At 37.9% G+C, this 24,915-nt stretch overlaps 1 protein-coding gene across 2 annotated transcripts in view; it reads left to right on the forward strand.

The window, feature by feature from the left end:
- Nucleotides 1-24,915, forward strand: part of CNTNAP4 (contactin associated protein family member 4) — a 238,827-nt gene that overhangs the window by 73,833 nt on the left and 140,079 nt on the right. The gene's annotated exons all lie outside the window — the stretch shown is intronic.

The following is a 24,915-nucleotide window of genomic DNA, read 5'->3' on the forward strand; positions in this document are numbered from 1 at the left end:
ATTCATTTCATGGTATAACTTTTGAAAATTCTAAAGGTAAATTTATCTCAGAGACCTCAGAAACTGGAAAAAAATCTTATATGCCCATTATATAGTGTGGAAATCTAAGAAATAAAATCTGTAGAAAATTTTTTAGGTTTTGTCCAATAACACATGGTTTTGCATGGTCTTCATTTAAATCTTGGTTAAAAGAATTTTTCCTTTTATTTACTCTGATGACTCAGAGATTTCTGAACATCTCCATCTCTCTCTGTCTCTCTAGTATATTGTATATATATTTGGAGTATTTTTATATGATATAAATGTACACATATATATGATTTATGTATAAACCATTCTCTATTCTTTTAAAAGTGTGTCAGTGTGTAAAATGCTGTATATTATGGGCAGGGGCATAGCTCCTGTAGGAGACTGACGAGGAGGAAGTTTATAGTAGAGAGGGGCGGTGTTTGCAGTTAGTTGATTGTTTATGAACACCTGGTGGGGGGATGAAGCTATAGGCAGTTTGCTTGGTGGTGAAGGAAGGGTCTTTGCTGGTAGAACGGTATTGATTTGGATCTTATGTGGGCCAGGGACAACATACTGCAATCAAAGAGCTTTCTTTCTTTCTTTCTTTCTTTTTTTTTTTTTTTTCCTCTGGTTGAGCTGCTAGAACCAGAGAAAATGAGTAACTTAATGAAGCATCCTTCTTAGCACACAGATAATTTGGAAGCCTATTTGGGCACATAATGATAATTTTCTTTGATCAGTCAATTGCCTCTCTTTTGAAAGTTCCTAGAACTCCGTTGTACATTATCAATTCATGGAAGAAATGGACTGTGATTTACTCACCTTTGTATCTCTAAAGCACTTGGTGACCATTGGACGCATGTTTATTGATGTAAATTGAATTGAAAAGAAGTAGCCCAGCTCTGTCTCCAGAGAGACCCTAACAGTCAGGCTGGAAGAAGTTGCCTATAAGCATTTTTGAGAAAAGCTGCCTTAAAATCCAAAGCAAGCTCAAGTGTACAAGAGCAAGAAAAACTGGATATTATGGTTGAGTTAATTTCATGAGAACCATTCAAACTAGGGATAAAATAAACAGTAATTATGAACCAATAACAATGAAAGCTTAATGAGGTATTTATTTTAACTAGGTGTTTGGATTATCTTTTACTCTCTAAATTAAGCATTGGGTTTTTAAACTAGATAAGTAGAGGCTAATTCATGGTAATATTTAGCCATGTTAAGTAAAAGGTACGTTTTTGACACTTCTTAAAATGATGGATCAACCATGAAAATTGTTTCTTTGTTCATTAGGCTTGGGGAAATCCAAACCTAGGCCACGCCATTTGCTTTTTTTTGGTTACTCTTATTAAATGTGAGGTTCTTGGATATTGGGGCACCTGGGTGACTCAGTCGGTTAAGTGTCAACTCTTGGTTTAGGCTCAGGTCATCATCTCATGGGTCATGAGATTGAGTCCCACATCACACTCTGTGCTTAGCTTGGAGTCTGCTTGAGAATCTCTCTCTTTGCCCCTCCCCCCACTAGTACACACACACACAGAAAAAAACACACACACACACACCCTCTCTCTCTCTCTTTCTCAAATAAATAAACAAATGAAAAAAAAATATGAGGTACTCAAGGTGAAATAGAGGCATAATAATATCCCTAACTAATCCAAACTAATTGATGTAAAGATAGCTGACATCTATCACAATTAATTGTCAAGGTAATGCTATTTTTTAGACTATGCTATAATTTGTTGGTTACTCACTGTCTTCCTCTCTTGAGTGTGAACACCCTGAAAATAGAGGCTGTATCTTTCAACCTTTCATCTCAGCATCCCAAATCTTAAGAATTCCTGGCGTTTTAAACCATAAGAGACTCTTAACTATAGGAATTAAACTGAGGGTTGCTGGAAGGGAAGTGGGTGGGGATGGGGTAACAGAGTGATGGGTATTGGGTGTTATATGCAGCTGATGGGTCACTAAATTCTAGCCTGGAAATTAATAATATACTATATGTCAACAAAATTGAATTTAAATGAAAAAAAAAAAGAGTTCCTGTCATGCTGCAGGCAAATACTAAGTGTTTGTTGAATGACTGAATGAGGGAATGAATAAATGAATGAACGGAAACAATGTACTTTATTATAATGACTCCTTTCCCCCATGATCATCTTTGCCTTTTAGTGCATTTATGTTTCCCAGTTTAATATATTTAGAGTTCGGATGGTACATTTCTCTCTCCCCTACAAATTTTGAACCTTTTTGTGGGAGAGGGTTTATCTTTTTCATCTTTGCATTTCCGGCATTGCATACCTAGTATGGTACATGGTTTTTGTTGAGTGTATTACAGAAAAAAATCAATGAATGAATAGATTTGAATACATCAATCTCCTAATCTGGGTCTAACTTTATAAAAATAATTTTGGGAGGTATTAAAAGACCTCATGCTAATGTCATCAAAGAGATAAAAGACATCAGAACAAACCAAAAAATGATTCAGAGAAGCATAAAAATATGGGATACAGACTTCTAGAGATTTGGAAATTGGTGGAATATACAGATCATTGTGACTGTCAAAAAAGCTGGGTTCACATGGGTGGGTGTTGAATAAAGCGTGATAACTTAGATTCTAGAGGATTAAGGAAGCTATTCTATATAGCTAGAAAAGGCTGAACAAAAGTGTAGACATTGGAGATACCCAGAGATATAGTATCTCATGTAATAACCAGTGAGTCTACTGGTCAGAATGGACTGTCAAGTTTTGGAAGGTCTAAAGGAGACGTTTGGTTATGGTAAAGAAAATTGATGGATAGCTTTGAATGTCACGATCAAAATTAAGACTTGGTGCAACAGGTACCATGTGTACACATAAGATAGGAGAAGTTACGGTGTAGGTTCAACTCAGATCCCAGGCCACACACACATCTTCATGGTGCCTGTTAATCCCAGGTATGTTGCAAAATTCTGTTCTACTCCAGTGACTCAGGGGCTACTCTAAGGGAAGCACCCTGTCTGTCAATCTACAATTGTCAAAGCAGGAGAAATGAAACATGGTGAGCTGTACCCAGTTCTTGACAGTTCATCTGGAATAACATAGATCAATTTTTTTTTTAAGATTTTATTTATTTGTTTGACAGAGAGAAATCACAAGTAGGCAGAGAGGCAGGCAGAGAGAGAGAGGAGGAAGCAGGCTCCCTGCTGAGCAGAGAGCCCGATGTGGGACTCGATCCCAGGACCCTGAGATCATGACCTGAGCCGAAGGCAGCGGCTTAACCCACTGAGCCACCCAGGGGCCCCTGTTTTGTTTTTTTTTAAGCCAAAGTACAATTTTTAATTGATACACATAGTAAGGAATTTAACCCTTTGTTTTATTTTGTAAATATATCATTCCCAGATTCTTTTTCTTTATTTGGTATGTTTTTACCCATTTTTAAAAAGGTTCTCTGGGTTGTATACAGACCATGCACAACATGCCAGTTTTCTTTAAGAGCTTCACATTCTGCCCCAGATGATAGAAAGAAATCTATGAAAGAGAGTTAGGAAACACATAAGCCATTATACGAGTGTGCGATGGAAGGAGAAAGAAAAGACAATTGTGAATTTAGAAACAAAGAAAATAAAACCCATCAACTTGGATTGAAATGCTGCTGTACGGATCCTCACTCTTCCTTCATTTGATCCTACCTTGAGCGCTGGGGAAAACAATGACTTCTGTATACCTGAAAGAATTAATGAAATGCCCTGCTGCTTTTTACAAATAATCATTAAAAACAAAGACAAAATATTCTATTTATTATCTGTACAGGTCACACACATATTTAATAGAACTGTAAACTTGACAGATATACGGCATTTTGTGAAATTACACATTAAAACATTTCTTTAGAAAAAATTTATAGTGCAAGCTCGTAAATATAATTTATACAAAGTACTCTAGTAGATGGCATATAAATATTTCACAAAAAATTAGAAAATGCAAGCCGCTAAAATTGTTCCTCTCAAATGGAAGATAAAATAAAATCCCTCAACATCTATGATCAAAAGACTTTTCAGCCAGTTTATTGTAAGTGATTGAAAAAGTAAATGTAAGGTGTAATTTTCACTCACTTAAGAACAAGTGCTGAAATATCATGAAAGTAACATCTTAGAAACTATTTTAAATAGATCAACATGTGTAGGAACTTTATAGCTAAATTATCCAGATTATCTCTGATGCATGCCCAGGTTTCTTTTGTACTGTAGACTACACAGAAAAGAACAGATGGTACCAGTTTTATGAATTATTTAGGTAAACATGATTCTTCTACACAGAATAGTTTGCTTTTTGTCTTTTTTATGGATTTCATCCAAACAAAAAATCTTTAGCGTCTTTCTAAAGTTAGAGTAGTTTTATTTTATTTTATTTTATTTTATTATTTATTTATTTATTTTAATGAGACGTGTTTAATGTCATGATTCCCGGGTTTGGGTTGTGAAAAACCCAGGGCCCCTGTGACATAATAGTATATTCACAAAATATGCAGGCTACTATCACCGTGAGTGATTGAGTTGTCAACTCTCAAAGCCAGGCAGGGCAGAAAGACTACCTGCAAAGATTTTAACATATATATTTGTTTCTAATCAAATAAGTACGTGACCGGGTAGTTTAATAGAAAACCCAAGGAGGCAGGAATACAAGTGGGATGCGTGTTGCAAGCTCAGCTGCAAGGTACAGCTTTTCTAGCTCTTTCCCCCGCTGAGCCCTTATTCTGGTGACTTAAGCCTGCAAAAATCATTTGTGGTGATACGGACTACAACGGTACTGATGGCGTGTATGTCAACATGTCAGATCGTCAAGCTTGATGGATCGCAAGACTTCCTCAGTCCTTGGACAGAGGCCTGGAGAATGCTTTAAGCTGCATGTGCCTTTCAGGCCGGCCTCTACTTCAATGCCAAAAAGACATTGTTAATGGAAGTTGTCTGTATCCTCAGGAAACCTCCCGTTTGTTTTTCTGTTTAACTATGAGTTCTTCACCCTTTTGAGAATGATTAACCTGTTAGTGCATGACTAACGGTGGCCGCATTAGGGTTTTTAATGCGGCTTCAGTCGTGGATCAGAACGGTCAGTTTGCAAGCTACCTTCTCTATCATGTCGTGTGGTTTCTTTTACCTCCTTCATCTTTGCTCATTCTATAATGTACTATGTCAGTCCCTTCTCATAAACTTCCTTAGACACACATGTATTGGGACTTTATAGCCATATGTGATATTTTATGTAATATACATATATATCTGAGAACCCCTATGAACTGCAGGCACACATATACAACAAGATAAGATAAATGGCACTGTTGTTTGGCATTCTTCAAAATGACCTCTCTCTATGCAGGCAAAATAAAATTTATTTGAAGAAGGGATTAGAGTTAGCTGGAGATTGGATTTGGTGCCCTTTTCAGAGGGCACGCTTATATTCAGGATCATTCTCAAATTGTCAACCAGGGAATAGCATGTGTTAAATACACCTTCTAGTTGTATCGCACATTCTCCCATATGACCCTTCAATGAAAACATCACCCCCTTTTCTCCATTCCCTCTTGCCATTGCTGTGATGTGATATTGTAGATGTTCATTTTCTGGCTTCTCTAGTTTCCCAGTCTCAGGAGGCTACATTTGGAGTTCTTCTTTCTTGGAATAGTTCTGTCCCTTTGAAATGTTTCTTTGATTGTAAATACTTAGGCAACCAGGTCTTCTAGAAAACCAATGGATTAAGCTGTCTTTCCTAATGTGACTCTAAGTTCTGAACTTACAAGCATTTTTCAATCATTAACTAGAAAGGAAGAGATAAGATTTGGCACTGGTACAATATAACCCTTAAAAATCTAAGAGGATTATTTTATTATTTAAAAAAATAATTCAATAATGTGCCTAACAATAAAGTTAATTTTTTAAAATCAGTAATTTCTCTTTCTACATATAAATAACAATAGACAATATAAAAGGAATACATACTCCACCTAAAATAGAACCAGAAATGAATACATATCAAGGAAAAAAACCTAGAAGAAAATGTATGAGATACCTAAAAGTAATATTTAGATATTACCAAAGGACATAAAAGAAGATGTGATTAAATGCAAAATCATATCTGTTTTGAAGTGGAAAACAGTATCATAAAGCTACTCATTCTATCTAAAATAACTCATAAAAGTGAAATCATTCTGAATTTCACATGTAAAAAGTGTATATGGTAAGAAGAACCTACATGTTAGGAAAATTTTAGAAGTCTATATTAATTAAAACAGGTTTATACTGGCACATTAAAGTGTAGGGAAAGAACAAAAGAGAAGATCCATTACTATGCCCAAATACATTTAGGGATTTGCCCAAGATAGAGGTATGATTGAAAATATGTGAGGAAATTAATCAGTATAGAATGTAGTAAGCTGTAGTTTCTAAGAAAGCAAATAATATTTTTATATCCAAATAGATGCCAGATGAATTGAATATTTAAAAATGATACAAGCATAGAAAAAAAGTAATGAAAGAAAACACAAGGCAATGGATAGATAACACACATAATATTGGGAGGCACATGTCTTTCTATGCAAGAGAACCACATCCAGATGCCACAGAGGAAAAGATAAAAAATGAGATATTTAGAAAGCTGCATAAAGAATAGCATAAACAACATTACAAGAAAGAGTATAAATTGGAAATTACTTTTAGCCTTACGATGGCGATGCTCACTTTGATTCACCAGCAGCAGTGGTCGTAGGTTAAGATTCATATTCAGATTGACAATGACCGAACAGACTTCATTCACCTGCAAGTTTACTTAGATTTAAAACGGAATAGAGACCAGCAACAGCATAATGGATGCTCGGTTATACTGAACAGCTTCTAAATATATCAACAACTTGACTAGGTCACAATGGCCAAGGCTGAGTGGGTGTGGCCACCACAGATCAGGAAAGCCATCAGTTTCAGGTGACCTTCAGCTTGGATGCCTTGTCAGTGATATAACTCCTCAGACACACTTGTCAACCCCTTTTTGGGATGTACCTGCGTCTCATCACTCCCAGGTTACTCACTGATTACAGGTTATATCTGGGGCTCCCAAATTTTGCTGCTTATTTGAGTTCCAATGCCCAGGCAGCATCCTTGCTCACTGAATAAAGTTTAGAGATGGAAACCCAGGTACTGGGATTTAAAAAATAGTACCAAGTGATTCCAGTTTGCTTCAAAGTGTGGGAACCATTGGATTACTCAATAAACGAACTTGACAACCAAGTATAGATTCTTAGTTGGGTACAAAGCAAAATCAGCAGGATGCCAGTTTATCTTAGATCCAGTAAACTCCTGTGCAAGAAGGATTTAGCTAAAAGATCAATGCTAGGTTAAAAAGAAAAAAAAGTTATAAACCACAATTTAACTCTGCCCTTCTAATGAGAAAGACCTTCTAATATGTTAGCCACTAGCTATATAGGGCTATTTAAGTTTAAAACTCAACTAAAATGAAATAAAATAAAAATAAAGTTTCTCAGTTGCACTAGCCACATTTTAAGTGTTCAGTAGCTATATTAAGCCCAGTGGTTACCGTTTTAGTGCAATTACAGAATATTCCTGTTAGCACAGAAAATTCTATTAGCATAGGCACAAAACACTCTTTAGAATTACTAATAAAAAATAAAGCTTTATTTTTTACTTTTTATTTTTTTTTATTTTTTTTTATTTTTATTTTTTTTTATTTTAGATTTTTATTTTTTATTTCCAGCATAACAGTATTCATTATTTTTGCACCACACCCCGTGCTCCATGCAATCCATGCCCTCTATAATACCCACCACCTGGTACCCCAACCTCCCACCCCCCGTCCCTTCAAAACCCTCAGATTGTTTTTCAGAGTCCATAGTCTCTCATGGTTCACCTCCCCTTCCAATTTCCCCCAACTCCCTTCTCCACTCTAAGTCCCCATGTCCTCCATGCTATTTGTTATGCTCCACAAATAAGTGAAACCATATGATAATTGACTCTCTCTGCTTGACTTATTTCACTCAGCATAATCTCTTCCAGTCCCGTCCATGTTGTTACAAAAGTTGGGTATTCATCCTTTCTGATGGAGGCATAATACTCTATCCCCAGGGGTACAGGTCTGTGAATCACCAGGTTTACACACTTCACAGCACTCACCAAAGCACATACCCTCCCCAATGTCCATAATCCCACCCCCTTCTCCCAAACCCCCTCCCCCCAGCAACCCTCAGTTTGTTTTGTGAGATTAAAAGTCACTTATGGTTTGTCTCCCTCCCAATCCCATCTTGTTTCATTTATTCTTCTCCTACCCACTTAAGCCCCCATGTTGCATCACCACTTCCTCATATCAGGGAGATCATATGATAGTTGTCTTTCTCTGCTTGACTTATTTCGCTAAGCATGATACGCTCTAGTTCCATCCATGTTGTCGCAAATGGCAAGATTTCATTTCTTTTGATGGCTGCATAGTATTCCATTGTGTATATATACCACATCTTCTTGATCCATTCATCTGTTGATGGACATCTAGGTTCTTTCCATAGTTTGGCTATTGTGGACATTGCTGCTATAAACATTCGGGTGCATGTGCCCCTTTGGATCACTACGTTTGTATCCTTAGGGTAAATACCCAATAGTGCAATTGCTGGGTCATAGGGCAGTTCTATTTTCAACATTTTGAGGAACCTCCATGCTGTTTTCCAGAGTGGCTGCACCAGCTTGCATTCCCACCAACAGTGTAGGAGGGTTCCCCTTTCTCCGCATCCTCGCCAGCATCTGTCATTTCCTGACTTGTTTATTTTAGCCATTCTGACTGGTGTGAGGTGATATCTCATTGTGGTTTTGATTTGTATTTCCCTGATGCCGAGTGATATGGAGCACTTTTTCATGTGTCTGTTGGCCATCTGGATGTCTTCTTTGCAGAAATGTCTGTTCATGTCCTCTGCCCATTTCTTGATTGGATTATTTGTTCTTTGGGTGTTGAGTTTGCTAAGTTCTTTATAGATTCTGGACACTAGTCCTTTATCTGATATGTCATTTGCAAATATCTTCTCCCATTCTGTCAGTTGTCTTTTGATTTTGTTAACTGTTTCCTTTGCTGTGCAAAAGCTTTTGATCTTGATGAAATCCCAATAGTTCATTTTTGCCCTTGCTTCCCTTGCCTTTTGCGTTGTTCCTAGGAAGATGTTGCTGCGGTTGAGGTCAAAGAGGTTGCTGCCTGTGTTCTCCTCAAGGATTTTGATGGATTCCTTTCGCACATTGAGGTCCTTCATCCATTTTGAGTCTATTTTTGTGTGTGGTGTAAGGAAATGGTCCAATTTCATTTTTCTGCATGTGGCTGTCCAATTTTCCCAGCACCATTTATTGAAGAGGCTGTCTTTTTGCCATTGGACATTCTTTCCTGCTTTGTCGAAGATTAGTTGACCATAGAGTTGAGGGTCTATTTCTGGGCTCTCTATTCTGTTCCATTGATCTATGTGTCTGTTTTTGTGCCAGTACCATGCTGTCTTGATGACGACAGCTTTGTAATAGAGCTTGAAGTCCGGAATTGTGATGCCACCAACATTGGCTTTCTTTTTCAATATCCCTTTGGCTATTCGAGGTCTTTTCTGGTTCCATATAAATTTTAGCATTATTTGTTCCATTTCTTTGAAAAAGATGGATGGTACTTTGATAGGAATTGCATTAAATGTGTAGATTGCTTTAGGTAGCATAGACATTTTCACAATATTTATTCTTCCAATCCAGGAGCATGGAACATTTTTCCATTTCTTTGTGTCTTCCTCCATTTCTTTCATGAGTACTTTATAGTTTTCTGAGTACAGATCAGGACTCAACCGGTATCAAAAGATTGGGATCATTCCCTGCATATTTTCAGACCACAATGCTCTAAAGCTAGAACTCAACCACAAAAGGAAGTTTGGAAAGAACCCAAATACATGGAGACTAAACAGCATCCTTCTAAAGAATGAATGGGTCAACCGGGAAATTAAAGAAGAATTGAAAAAAATCATGGAAACAAATGATAATGAAAATACAACGGTTCAAAATCTGTGGGACACAACAAAGGCAGTCCTGAGAGGAAAATATATAGCGGTACAAGCCTTTCTCAAGAAACAAGAAAGGTCTCAGGTACACAACCTAACCCTACACCTAAAGGAGCTGGAGAAAGAACAAGAAAGAAACCCTAAGCCCAGCAGGAGAAGAGAAATCATAAAGATCAGAGCAGAAATCAATGAAATAGAAACCAAAAAACCAATAGAACAAATCAACGAAACTAGGAGCTGGTTCTTTGAAAGAATTAATAAAATTGATAAACCCCTGGCCCGACTTATCAAAAAGAAAAGAGAAAGGACCCAAATAAATAAAATCATGAATGAAAGAGGAGAGATCACAACTAACACCAAAGAAATACAAACTATTATAAGAACATACTATGAGCAACTCTATGCCAATAAATTTGACAATCTGGAAGAAATGGATGCATTCCTAGAAACATATAAACTACCACAACTGAACCAGGAAGAAATAGAAAGCCTGAACAGACCCATAACCAGTAAGGAGATTGAAACAGTCATTAAAAATCTCCAAACAAACAAAAGCCCAGGGCCAGACGGCTTCCCGGGGGAATTCTACCAAACATTTAAAGAAGAACTAATTCCTATTCTCCTGAAACTGTTCCAAAAAATAGAAATGGAAGGAAAACTTCCAAACTCATTTTATGAGGCCAGTATCACCTTGATCCTAAAACCAGACAAGGATCCCACCAAAAAAGAGAGCTATAGACCGATATCCTTGATGAACACTGATGCGAAAATACTCAACAAAATACTAGCCAATAGGATTCAACAGTACATTAAAAAGATTATTCACCACGACCAAGTGGGATTTATTCCAGGGCTGCAAGGTTGGTTCAACATCCGCAAATCAGTCAATGTGATACAACACATCAATAAAAGAAAGAACAAGAACCATATGATACTCTCAATAGATGCTGAAAAAGCATTTGACAAAGTACAGCATCCCTTCCTGATCAAAACTCTTCAAAGTGTAGGGATAGAGGGCACATACCTCAATATCATCAAAGCCATCTATGAAAAACCCACTGCAAATATCATTCTCAATGGAGAAAAACTGAAAGCTTTTCCGCTAAGGTCAGGAACACGGCAGGGATGTCCATTATCACCACTGCTATTCAACATAGTACTAGAGGTCCTAGCCTCAGCAATCAGACAACAAAAGGAAATTAAAGGCATCCAAATCGGCAAAGAAGAAGTCAAATTATCACTCTTTGCAGATGATATGATACTATATGTGGAAAACCCAAAAGACTCCACTCCAATACTTTTTATTTTTTTTAAAGATTTTTTTAAAGTAATTTCTACACCCAGCATGGGGCTGAAACTTGTGACCCCAAGGTCAAGAGTTGCAACGCTGTATTGACTGAGCCAGTCAGGCGCCCCTGAAGCTTTATTTTATTTTTTTTTTTAAAAGGAAGCAAAATATAAACAGGAAGTTCATAGAAAAGAAAAGATGATATGTAATATGCGAAAGTGTCTCCATCGTCATTCACGATTAAAGAAAAGCAAATGAAAACAGGTCAGGTAACATTTCTTAAAAGACTTAAACAAGTAAGAATGTTGAAACTACAGTGTTATTTAAGACATAATTTGGCAAATTGTTATATATAACAAAATAATGTCTTGTTTAGCTTTAATAGTTATGCATTTAATGTGATGACTTTTCATAAAAAATGATTAACTACTACATCGAAACCATGGTATTATGGATTCTACTGTTCAGCACAGAGGAAGCTAAAAATTAACTTTACAGAAAAGCATTTATTTATTTATTTTTTAAAAGATCTTATTTACTTATCTGAGAGAGGGAGAGGGAGAGAAAGAACAGAGGGAGAGTGGGAGGGAGAAGCAGACTCTCCACTGTGCAAAGAGCCTGACTTGAGGCTCAGTCCCAAGACCCTGAAATCATGATGGGAGCCAAAGGCAGATGCTTAACCCCCTGAGCCATCCAGGTGCCCATAAAGAAAATCATTTAAAAAGGAAGAAGAATGAATACTTATTATGGCCTAAATCTGTCTCTAGGTTTGTAAGTAATTTAAGTTAAAGTCCATAAATAAGGGAGGGATTATTTGCTTGAATAAAAACATGTATGCTAGGCATTATTCTGTATGCTATATATATTTATCCAGTTAATCTTCCCAACCCAGTGAATTAGGAACTATGATAATGCCTAGTGTATAAAGAAAACGGGGTGTGGGGGGGAGATATTTTCCCAAGGCCACAGCTCGGTGGGGGCAAGCTTAAGTATGCCCGTGCTTTATGTTCAAATGCCGTGTGTATGAAATCAACATTTTGAAAGTGATCCAAATAATTTAAGACACAGAAAGTATTGCCATGGGGCCTGGGTAAAGAGGAACTCTCAAGCTCTGTTCATGGGAGAATAAATAGGTGAAAACTCTTCAGAAAGAAATGAACGTTTTTAGTGCATTGAAGGAAGGGAGTCCAAAACAATGTTGCCTAATACATTAAATCTATCCAAATAATCTGCACCAAAAAGGGACTCAGACTCTAGGGATTTATCTCCTAACTTCACTTTCACTGTGCATTTGAAATGTATGCAAGGATATTCATTGTAACATTGTCTGTAGCAGCAAAATATTGATCTAACCCACCAGCCGTAGATCAATTGCTTAAGTAAATTACTGCACCTTCACGCAATGGAATAAGTTATGGCCATCAAAAGCAGATGATGCCGGGCGCCTGGGTGGCTCAGTCCTTAAGCACCTGCCTTCGGCTCAGAGGCTGGGATTGAACCTCTGTATTGGGCTCCCTGCTCTGCGGGAAGCCTGCTTCTCCCTCTCCCACTGCCCCTGCTTGTGTTCCCTCTCTCCCTATGACTCTCTCTGTCAAATACACAAAATCTTAAAAACCAAAACAAAAAAACAAGACAAAAGAAAAAAAAAAAACAGGTGATGATGCAAGAATATACTAGCCATTTCTGGAGTGAATTCCAAAACTGATGTAAAGTTTTGAAGTGAGCTGTGGTTTGCTACCAAAGTGTGAATCTTAAGGACCGAAGATGAAGAGATGGGGGCAGATGGATGGAAAATATTTTTATTTATTGAAAACACACGTAAATATTAGATTTATATGAGCTTTCAAATCAAGTAATCTGGAAGTGGAAGAAGTAATGATGGATGACAAATAGAGAATAGGTAGGAAATAATTCAATTATTAAATTTTTAAGAAAAATAGTGGATATTTCCTACTCGCTCCATAATATTGTGATATTTATTAATAGCATAAAGCCTGTGGGAATTATCGTTATTTTAGTAGTAGTTTAAAAAATATATTTATATAATGGTTGCATGGCACTCATTCGGGCATGTCATCTAATCTTTGATCATATTGTGACAGATTAAAAAATACCTTAGTTCTGATGCTAAACTCATCTCTGAGTCAGTGCCCAGTCAGAAAAACAGAAACTACTCCAGGCATTTGAAAGTGCAAAGTCATCAGAGGAAATTGGTTACAGGGAATGGAGAAGCTGATCGGCCAATGTGAGGTGGTGAGATAGCGCAGAGCTTAGCGGCAGCAAGAAGACGTCGTTAATTCCAGGGGCTACAGGGAAAATGAGAAGATTGTGTTTCCAGAGCTTCGAGGCTGACATCGTCCAGTAGTGCTAGAACCATGGCAAGAGCTGCCCAGGAGAGGATTATGGAAACAGGGGTTGTCGTTTGGGAGCACAAGCTAAAAAACTCAGCTCTACCAAGAAGCTGCCCAGGCTGAGTGAGAGTGGGGAGAAATTTCCTGGCTCCTCCCTGCCCTTCACCTGCCCTCTCTCTCTGTGCTCAGCTGGAAGCTTGCTAAGCCAGGAGCCTAGGGTTCTCAGTCTACCTCACTCAACCCTCCTGTGCCTCCAGACAGAGCAGGGAAAGGCTGATACATGGTTTTAAGTAACAAGCAAATGACCAGGACAGCCCTAAAGACAGCTCACCTCTATGAGCTTGTTTTTCTTTACTTCTAGAACAAGGGGGCAGGTAGAATGCAGGTACTTACTGAGTAGTCTCTCATTCCCTTTCAGTTGCAAAACTAAATGCTTCCCTATCAACCCATAAAGAAAGTAGGTAAATAATATTTTGATACTGAAGACATTGAGATTTAAGACAGTAGGTTCCCCCCTAAGTTCATGTTAACTAGTGCCACATTTAGAAGTTTTACATTTAGCTGTCCTCCTTCCTGTGGATATTGGTAAGTGTGCAAATCAAGCAAAGAGCAGTATTGCAATATACCAAAAGAAGGGAACCCCCAGTAAACATTAAATCATTAATTTGGAACCCCCAGTAAACATTAAATCATTAATCATTAAATCATTAATCAAAAATGGCTTAGTGCCATTTTTTACACATAATCTATTCTCAGGCAGTAGAATGATGCTAAGAGCTTATGGACTCAATCCTTTGTTATTTCTCAAAATATGTATTGTAGTTCAAAGTATAGATTTGCTTTCTATGTGGGAAAGAGAGCGTTGCTCTGTTCCTCATCCAACATTTTGCAGATGAAGGTAGAGGACTATGTAGAAGGTATATGGGTGGATTCATATACATTTTTTGTTGCCTCTGGGGTAGGGTAATTGTCACACTTGGTCTACAAAAATCAGCATGCTGCTCTGTTTTACTGTAATGTTTTCCTTGGCTGGTGACCTGAGGGCCTGTCCACCCCCAACCTGGTGCCTTTCATTGACAGCTTCCTTGTGTACCACTGCTTCAAAGCCCCAGGCTTAGGCATCGCTCAGGACATTAACCAAGGTTCCTTGTGCTTTCACAGTTCTCTTCTGGGTATGCTATTCATTTATGTGCGGCATGCTTGCCAAGTATGCTTCAGTCCATCCCTTCCAACTCCACGCCTTCCAACCACTTACTTTCTGGTCCCTCCAGCCCCATCACTTCTCCAGTATTCACTAACTCATCACCAGGGTCTTGTTTCCAGTGACATTTGCGATAGTGTTATTTCCAGGGAGTCCTTGTGGATTACTTTGCATGGTTTGTATAACCTTAATCGACTGAGTTTCAAACACATTCATGTATTTTTCATTCTCTTTCACTGTACTCAAGTTTCCCTTTATTCCAAATTATACACTTGCCATAAATAAATACTCAAATGCTACTAGCTAAAATGCATACTATGTATACTGTCTTTATTAAAAAGTAAAACCATTTCTTAATTAAGGCTATGAATTTCTAGGAGATAGGAACACCATGCTTTTTGACTAATGTAGTATAGAATAGATATTAATAATACCATAATAGTAAAAGGAGACACTTTAGTGATTACTTACTTCCAATAGGATAATCTGGTGATGTGTCTGCTGGAGAACAAGGCAGAGGTCTGTGTATGTACTGAGAGGAGGCATCCGTGTGATATTTTGGATGCATATGTACAAGAAAAACTCTTGGTCGTAAGAACCAGGACTTGAACCAAATGGCTTTATCCATCCATATTCCCAAATGCCTTTACGAGTTATACCTCATTGTCTAAGATTTTCTTGGTATATATTTATCTGCATCTTTCTATTTTCAGAAATGCTCACAAAGAATAGTCCTTTGGTTGATTTAGAAGAGTCCTGCTTTAGAAAAGATTCAGGTGTAAGGGCACTTGTGCAGAAGTAGCTGTGACCATGAACAGAGGAACAGAGGAAGCAAATACTCTACAGAGCTCTGTCTATAAATCAGAGAGATGCAGCTCAGCAGAAATCATATTTGATTTGTATTCTGCCAATGAAAATTTTTATTTGGCTTTGAACTCGTATCTTCCATTCTGTATTTCTTATTGTTATTATTAATCTCTCATACCGAAAGGTTGTCTTCTCTTTGGAATCTTGAACATTTTAAGTACTTAATAATAGGGTTCTTTTTCAATAAGAGAGAGAAAAGAGAAAAATTGCTGGAGCAGTGCAAAGAGATCCTCAGGGAGCAATGGCTTTATTACAATATGTCAGAGTCATCATGAGTTGGGGGTGGGCTGGGGAATAACAGTTTCAAGAAAAAAAAAAAAAACCTCGTATTTATTTTAGCAAGTTGCTGGAAAGTTGCAGAAAATTGTCCCAAGAGCTGCAAAGCTATTATGGTAATAGTGGTTCCATCTTTCTATTCTGAAATAGAAAGAGGTAAAAAAAATTTTTTTCACTATGTCACTTTGGAAGTAGCTATTCTGCCCTTAGATTAGAATAAATACATGAATTAATTAAGCTCACAGTGGTGTTTATGCTCTCTTTAAAAATCTGCATGTTGAAGATGACAATTGAGTACTGAAACTTCTCTAAATTGGAAATTGTTCAGTCTAGTCCCCTTTTCCCATAAAATCAAACCCCTTGGATACATGTGTACACAAACATTGAATTTCCGTGATAATGACCAGGAAGGGAATCCCACATAGCTCTGAGAGCCCAGCTCAGGCTGGAGACCACAGATAGACCCCCTCCAGTTATGCATGTGCAGGAGCAGAGGGTGTACCTTTTTAGTTTGACCCAGGGTTGGACTCTGCAGGGCTGCTGTGGTGGACACCAGGACAAGCACACATGGGTTGGCAAGAGCACAGGGGGAGAAAGGTAGAGTTAGCACCATGAGGGGGAGGAAGTGAAGTCGGGTGGGGGGGGCACTGGTCAAAGATGGCATTGGGGTCCTCCAGAGAAATGGAACCAACAGGATGTACATAGATTTATTTTAAGGAATTGGCTTATGTGATTGTGGAAGTTTGACAAGTCCAAAATCTGCAAGGTAGCTGGCAGTCTAGAGACCCACAGAAGAATTGCAGTTCGAGTTCAGAGAGGTCTACTGCCAGAATTCCCTCTTTCAGGGAAGTCAGGCATTTTTCTACTAGGGCCATCCACTGATTAGATGAGGCCCACCCATATTCTGGAGAGTACTGGGCTTTATTCAAAAGTTTGCACATTTAAATGTTAATCTAATCTAAAAAAAATACCTTCACAGAGACATCTAGACTATTTTTTGACCAAATGTCTGAGTACTGTGACCTGGTCAAGTCGACACAAAATTAATCATCACAGAGATGGAAGGAATCGAAGGAACAGTGGGGTTATTGGGGCTGAAAAGCAAATAAGAATGGGGGGATAGAAATATCTGGTGGTCTAGGATCAAAGAGGTGAATCTAAGCACTTACCACTTTAAAGTTGGGGCAATCACAGGAAATGATTAAGGACCAAGATGTGGGCAGGGAAATGTTAAAAAAGGAACACGTGAAGATTATTTCCATCCACGATGTGTTACAGAGCACCAAACGGATATGGGAGCAGAGAGTTGCTGAGAGATTGCCACGAATATGAGATGACCTGTAGTTTGGGGAGCACCCAAGCTGCCGGGGGAGAATTTGCTATACTCCGCGGACATTCATAAAAAGGAGAAGAAATGTGTTTCCTCTCTTTTTTTCTTTTGTTGACTTATTTTCCTGAGGAAGAAGGAAAATCATATGAAATTGACAGGAGACTTAAAAAAATACTGACTCCATGGAAATATAGCATTTGTAAAAAGTGTGCAAACTTCATTTTAGGTCCCAAAGTGAGAATGTGAATGTTGTGGGACACGCCAGTCTCTTTTGGAAGCACCCTCATAGACACACCCAGAAAAAATGTTTTAACAGCTATCTGGGCATCCATCTCTTAGCCAAGCCAAGTTGACACATCAAATTAGCCATCACAGATGCCTTTTACTCTGCAACTTACCTCAGCTATTATAGGATCCTCTTAAATCTGAGCCCTAGTTTCTGGTCCTTAAACCACTCCACTTCACAGAAAGACATGGGAAATAAGAGAAAAGAATGCAAGAGGATCCTGAGTTTTGGAAGTGACTGTGGAAGGCATCCCAGAGGAGCTGACATATCCTGAAAGAGAATGAGATTAATGGGAACTCTTAATACCTTAATTCATTTTCCCACAATGTAGAGGTTAGATCATTTTCTTCCACTAGTCATCATTCTATTTATAATTTTCTTTTCCGTTAAAAATTTAGGTTGTAAAATTTCTTTTATCTTTTAAACTTTCTTTGGAGTTTGGAGTTGGCATGGTTTCACTTTCTGTCTTTTTCCATTTTGGAGTTTAGCTGAGTCAACTCCAAAATACGCCACCCTTCCTCTTACCGATTTTGTCTTATTACTGCCACTCTACCCTATACATTGCAGCCAGAGGTCACACTCTAATTACCCAGATGCTGTTTTATCATTCATATGAAATGCATCTATTAATCATGCTTTTCCTCCCAACGGAACCGGAGATTAACTGAGCAGTAGAAATACCTTTTGAATGACTTCTGATACTCAGCTTCTGATTTAGTAGTTAGGTGCACACACATCAGTTTCAATCACTACTGACTGATCTGAGTTGGTTCTGACTAGGACAATGGTCCTCATCTTTTCTCTAAATTGATTCATGGATGTGTAATATTCTGACTTCCCGTACCGTACTTGGGTTAATGATTTGTGAAGGATTTCTCTATGCATAAGTTCAGATTTAAAAAGATATGCTTAACATCTCTATAATGGTGTACATCTTGATGACCTCAGGGTGTGAAGTCCTTGACTATATTTGTCTGTCTGGTTTAATGGTACTTGCTCAAATACTAGACGTAGGGAGTCAGAGTTATGTAGTGAATGTTCGACATATTTTTTAAGAAAAATATTCTCTCAACTGAAACTCTCAGGTTCACTGCAGTATCTCCAGACCTCCCAGGTCCATTTTATTCTGCTGGAAAATGTGTTCAAAATGACCCTCTGCGCTTAGGACTAGATATACACTATAATTTATTTTAATTTGAATACTATATGGGATCTAGAGGGTTTGTGGTGAGGGAAATCTGGTGGGACTGAGGGTGGTAATGCTTATGCTGAGGGGACCGTACTGTTTTTGGCAGGAGCAGACAGGACCAGGATTGGGCTGTGCTGACAGACTCCAGGCCTCTCTGTATCCCATAGCTGGTCTTGGTCTCAAGGATGAAAAGAACATTAGAAACTAAGTTCCCATGTTTCCTTCAGATTGCGGGATTACTTTGGATTCAGTGTTACTGTAGTTTGAAGGGATGTATTTAGCTTATTTTTTATTCTCTAATTTTTTTCTGCTGTCCTCCTGGTTTTTAAAAGCTCACAGTCATGGGAATAACTCAAGCAGAGCATAACAATGAGACAACTAAGAGACGAGCTTGAAACTAAGTATGATCAGGAGATTTTTTTTTCTTGAAAATGTTCATCACTTGCATATTTGTAATTAGAGGTACTATTGTATAGTTGAAGGGCTGTTTTCTTACCACTAGGCAGTACTTGGCAAAGAACAATATGTACTTGAGTCATCCATAAATATTTAAAGGTTTTGATGATGTAGCAGTTACCAAAGATGGAGCCAATGCGTGCTCAGGAAGTCATACAGATGGGATGCTTCTTCTACACCACAAGCATCAATATGTGGCCCTTAGAATGCTACAGGAAAATTATGATCCGTCATGAACTCAGTTTCTTTAAGGTGGATGTCTGCTATTGTAACTATTATTATGCTATTGTTAACTACTAACTGTCCTGGACCTTGTCTTCTCTTGCTCTCCTCTGTAGATGAGCACCACAGCTTTCTCAAGTTTTTCTCCATACTTTTAGAGCATCTTTTTTCCCTATTGCCTATTGTAATTTACCCACAATTAACTTTTTTCCTAAAACCGAAGTCATCAGTACTTTCACTCTGTCTTCCTCCTAAATGCATTTCAAAAGATGGTCTGAATTTTAAAATCTAATGATTTTCATGAGAGGAAACTTCTTTGGGAAGTTGGTATTCTCCAAATCCCAGCAGTCCCAGAGGCGTTAACATAGAGGCCACTGAAATCCCTTTGGAAAGATTCCCCAAAGCTGACGGCTTGACATCACACACAGTGGCCTCCCTGTCTCCCCGACCCAAGTCTTTTCCTAGCAGAGACTCTGAGAGATGTACATCCGTCTCCATGAGAAGCCAGAGTAATAATTCTGACATCATTCTAATGAAAGGGAAAGGAGGTGGCCAATGATAGCTGAGGAGTTGGGCTGGAAAGGGCTCCAGAATTTGCTGTGGGATATCCTGGACTGTTGCCCCTTCCTTCATAGGATTATCACTTTGATCTGGATAATGCTTCAGGGGTGGTGACGATTTAAAAAGATTAACAGGTGGCTTACTCCTACCCTTCACATTTGTTTAATTACCTTGACAGAGACAAGGTGAAGAAAATGGGCAGGGTCTACTACCACCATATTTAAATAAAGTGAACAGAAATATACACATATATTTATATATCTGCTTATGTTTTTTAAGTAAATGTGAGCACGAGCAAGACATTATTTTTAAAAAACTACCTCTAAAAATGTTTAAAAAGCTACCTCCATGATAAATTATATGGGGAAGGATAGAGTAGGAATAGAAGCCAGACTTTTCTGAATATACCTTGTGTTTTAGACTTGACTGTAAGGTGGTTTACACAATTCAATCACTGTATACCAAATTAAGTAAAAATTTAGAAGATCTTTCTAAAAATTAAGAGTAAAATGACACAAACCTTTATGTTGAGTTAAAGGCATAAGCACACAGAAAGGAATTATGTGAGTGACTTCCAAAGACAGCAACTTTTATGTTCTTACTGTTTTAGACCCTGTTGATGAAAAAGTCTTAAACCCCTTTCAGTGATCACATCTTGTTAATGATACTAGTTATATTTTATTCAAGATGTATTGTGATTCTAAAATGTATTCTGATAAGACATTTGTGATTTTACTAATATCATTAGATACCGTAATTTCAGTCTAAAAGAAAAGAGAAATCTAAAATTTGAAGAAGTAAATATCCCACAGTCCTGGACCCCAAATTCCCCACTGCCCCTAATACCCACAAACCCCAAATTCCTGGACCCCAAATACCACCAATTTAGAGGACTAAGGAATCCTTGTGGAGAATGACTGACTCCAAATCTGGAGTGTGAACTATACAAAATAAATGTGGGATATCTTATGCAGAACACTGGGCTTTTAGCAGATAATTGGAGTAATGTCAAAATGACTCAGAAGCCAACTCAAAAAGGATTTCACTGGCCAAAATGAAATAGTTAGAATATTAATGAGAGTAATACTAGGAATGAATTAAAACACCAGGTAAGTTAACATTCATGAATTCATAATAGGAAAAGTCCTTCTTTGCCATCAATGGGAGATGCTAAGGAATTAACTCATTATTCTGAACATCAGCTTATATAAAGAAAAATAAAATATTTTTCAACCTTTTCTGATTAAATTACATCTCAGGGTAGCCAAATATGTAATGAGAGGAAGTTTCTTTTTGCAGAGGTATTTTAGATTTTTTAAAAAGCTTTGAAGAAGTGGTGATAGAATCAGAATATCACCATTTTATAACCTCTAATCAAATAGCTCTAAATGTCTCTAAATGTCTCTAAAACAGAGACAACCAGATATATAACCCATGTCCCGATAGACATATACAGTGAGTTCATACATGTGTGAAGAATTCTTGCTAAAAAGTCAAACCCAAGTCAAATCAAGTCTCAAAATCTTCATACCAGTCTACAGAGGAACAGAAGGACGGGCATGACACCACAGACAGGCAACCAGCAAACTGTGGGAAGCAGTAAGACAAATAAGGGGTTTTCAATAAACACATTGAAAGAAGATGAAAGGGACGTGATTATAGGTAGAAAGACAGCATCAGTATAGGCAAAAAGAGAAGCACCACCAGTTGCAGGCTATGGAGGTTTTTGGTATTCTGGTTTGAACAATGGTGCATACACACGCACACATGCGTGCACATGCACTTTCAGGAGCTGAGCGATCATCACAGGATGTTGATGAAATTACAGATCTATTGTCAACATTTTAGATATTGACATTAAATTGCAGTTTTGTTTCAAAAGGAATTCTCATCCCTTAGAGGTATATTTTGAGATATTTATGTATGAAATAACAGGATGTCTGAGACAGAATTTGAAATAATCTCATAGGAAAGGTGATGTACTGGGAGGGGCATGGGTATAGGTGAAATAAAATTGGCCATGAGTTAGCAAATTCTTTAACCCAGATATGTATATGTATATGTATATGTATATGTATATGTATATGTATATGTATATTTATACATATATGACTTTACTGTTCTATTCTCCCTGCTTTGGTATATATTTGAAAATGACCATAACATTTTTAATGCCAGTTTTTTTGTAGCTGAAGTTTCAATTCTTGCACAGTATAATTTTACTTGCAGTAACACAGCAACGATGAACACTATTAGGACCAAGTTGAATCAGGTATGGAGATTCATGTAAATTTCATTGCCTCAATTGAAGAAAGGAGGAGTCCGGGCCCAAGTGAGGCCAGGTCTGATACAGGAACTTTCAGGACTGGAGTGGGGAAGGCGGAAGATGGAGGCTAAGATTTGCTGCCACCAAGAAGGAGAAGGAAGGAAGGCAGAGCTGACAGAGAGGAAGCGGGACAGAGACCGAAAAAAGAAGGGAAGTAAGGGGTGGCTGTAGCTTCTTTTCCTTCTCAACCTCTGTACTGCGGGCTGGGTAACACCTGAGCCCATGGACTACATGTCGTGACTGAGCTGCTTTTCACTTGCACACCCATGAGCCTGGGGCAGAGAGGAGCTGATAGGTGGATTGGACTCTCTGGTGCCCCCCCATTGGGGCAGATTCCATCACCCGTCTCACAGGGACACTCATAGATGGGGACGGAAGCGGTCGTGTCAGCCAGCCTTTATCAGAACCTCAAAATCACCTAACCGATATTTGTCTAGGCCCTGAAAAATAATTTTGAAACTACAAAAGCCTATGTGGTAACACATTTTTGAAAAATTTTCTTTAAGGTAGAATTAGAAAATAGGATCAACAGGTAAAACATATAGTTTAGCACATGAGCTCCATTTGAAGTGTGTATTTGAAATGTTTAAAAATCAATGATTTCATTTATCATCACTATTCAACCAGGTGCAGTATTTTTTTTTTTAAGAAAAATAGTCTTAAATAGATATCAATATAATGAACACACACATGTGGATTATTCTGACACCTGACAAATGCAATTTGTAGAGTTTGCGATGGCTTCTATGTTAGGAGCATAGTTATAAATCTTTAAAGATCATTTTTTGTGACATTATAAGGCATTTTGTTGATTTGCCTTGACTCTTCTGATTTTTCCAGTCTACTTAAAACAGGAAGAACCATACAATAAATAGAGTTAATTCTCATTATTTTGATGGTTGTATTTTGTAAAACCTTTGTGAGTTTGCAATTTACAAATACTGACCTGCTGCTCCTGGGAATAATCCAGGGTTAGGTTTCTGCAAGCCTCTGGCCGCACTTTCATCAGCCAATCAACACATAACCTTATTCTATGTGTGTCTCTGTTTAAAGACACTTTACTTAATATGCGTTGTTGATTCGTTACCACTGAGCTCAGAGCCAACAGCACTATAAGTCATTTCTGGATGAAGCTGATCTATCACACATATTTTCTCCATGAGGCACCTCACAGCCTCCTTGGGCTTAAGAACGCTAGGCAGCACTTCTGCACTAATGCTTAGCTGATCTTTTTTTTTTTTTTTTTAATATTTATTTATGTATTTGGGAGAGAGAGTGTGGGGAGGAGGGGAGAGGGAGAGAAAAACTTAAGCAGACTCCATGCAGAGCATGAAGCGCCAAAGGGATGGGGGGGTTCGATCTCACGACCCTGAGATCACAATCAGCCAAAATCAGGAGTCAGACACTCAACCGACTGTGCCACCCAGGCACTCCTTAGCCAGTAAACCAAAACCAAAACCAAAACAAAAACAAAAAAACCAACAAAAGCAAAAAGCAAAAGTAAAATCACCAACAATCACCAACAAAAGTATAAAAATGCAAAAATGTGACACTAAGCAGATAATGAAAAAGACACTTGTTTATGGTATGAGAGCTGAAGCGAGAAAGCAGAGCGTTGTCTCATTTGAACTGAGTTAGAAAGCTGCACCGTGGCCAACCCAAATCTTTGCCACTCTGCTCATGTTCACATATGACCGCAAAAACACCACAGATACTGATTTGGGGATAATAGATAAATTTCAGCGAGTAGATGAATTTACAAATACAGAATCTTTGAATAATGAGGATTGGCTGTAATTTATTGTTTGCCTGAAAACTACAATATGGGTCACAAGCTCTGGTTTATTCTTTCTATAATCTTTATAGTGTTTATAGAACCAGCTTCAGGCCAAATTATGAAGTATGTTTTTTTCTCTTGGGAATTGCCTTTTGCCTTTTATGTGCTTCTTTAGAAACATAAACACACACACACACACACACACACACACACACACACACTCTCAATCTGTGTTTACTTTCAGTTATTAATAAGACTGAAATTCAAAATGCAAGTTCCCAAAGATAAAGATCCTATCTGTCTTGTTTACCTTAATTTTCCAGAGCCTGACTTGGTGTTTGGAAACATAATAGGTGCTCAGGAAATATTTAGAAAAAACAAATTAATGTGTGTCTGTTAATAATATACATCCTACGATGGTAAGCAGATTGGCCTTCCAAAGATGGTCATATCCTAAATCTTGGAACATGTGGCTGTTACATGAGGAGGAGATTTAAGGTTGCAAATGGAATAAAAGCTGGTGATCTGCTGGTTGTAGAATAGGAAGATTACTTGGGATTATATAGTTCAGTCTAGGATCATCACAAGGGTCCTTCAAAATCAAACAATGAGGCAGAAAAAGAGATTCAGAGTGAGACTCATTCTGCTGTTGCTGGCTTTAAAAATGGAGGAAGGGGCCATGTATGGAGGAATGTAGAAGGCCTCTAGAAGCCTCTTCAGGCAGGGAAATAGA

This window comes from Mustela erminea, chromosome 19 (assembly GCF_009829155.1).
Source record: "Mustela erminea isolate mMusErm1 chromosome 19, mMusErm1.Pri, whole genome shotgun sequence".
Lineage (NCBI taxonomy): Eukaryota > Metazoa > Chordata > Mammalia > Carnivora > Mustelidae > Mustela > Mustela erminea.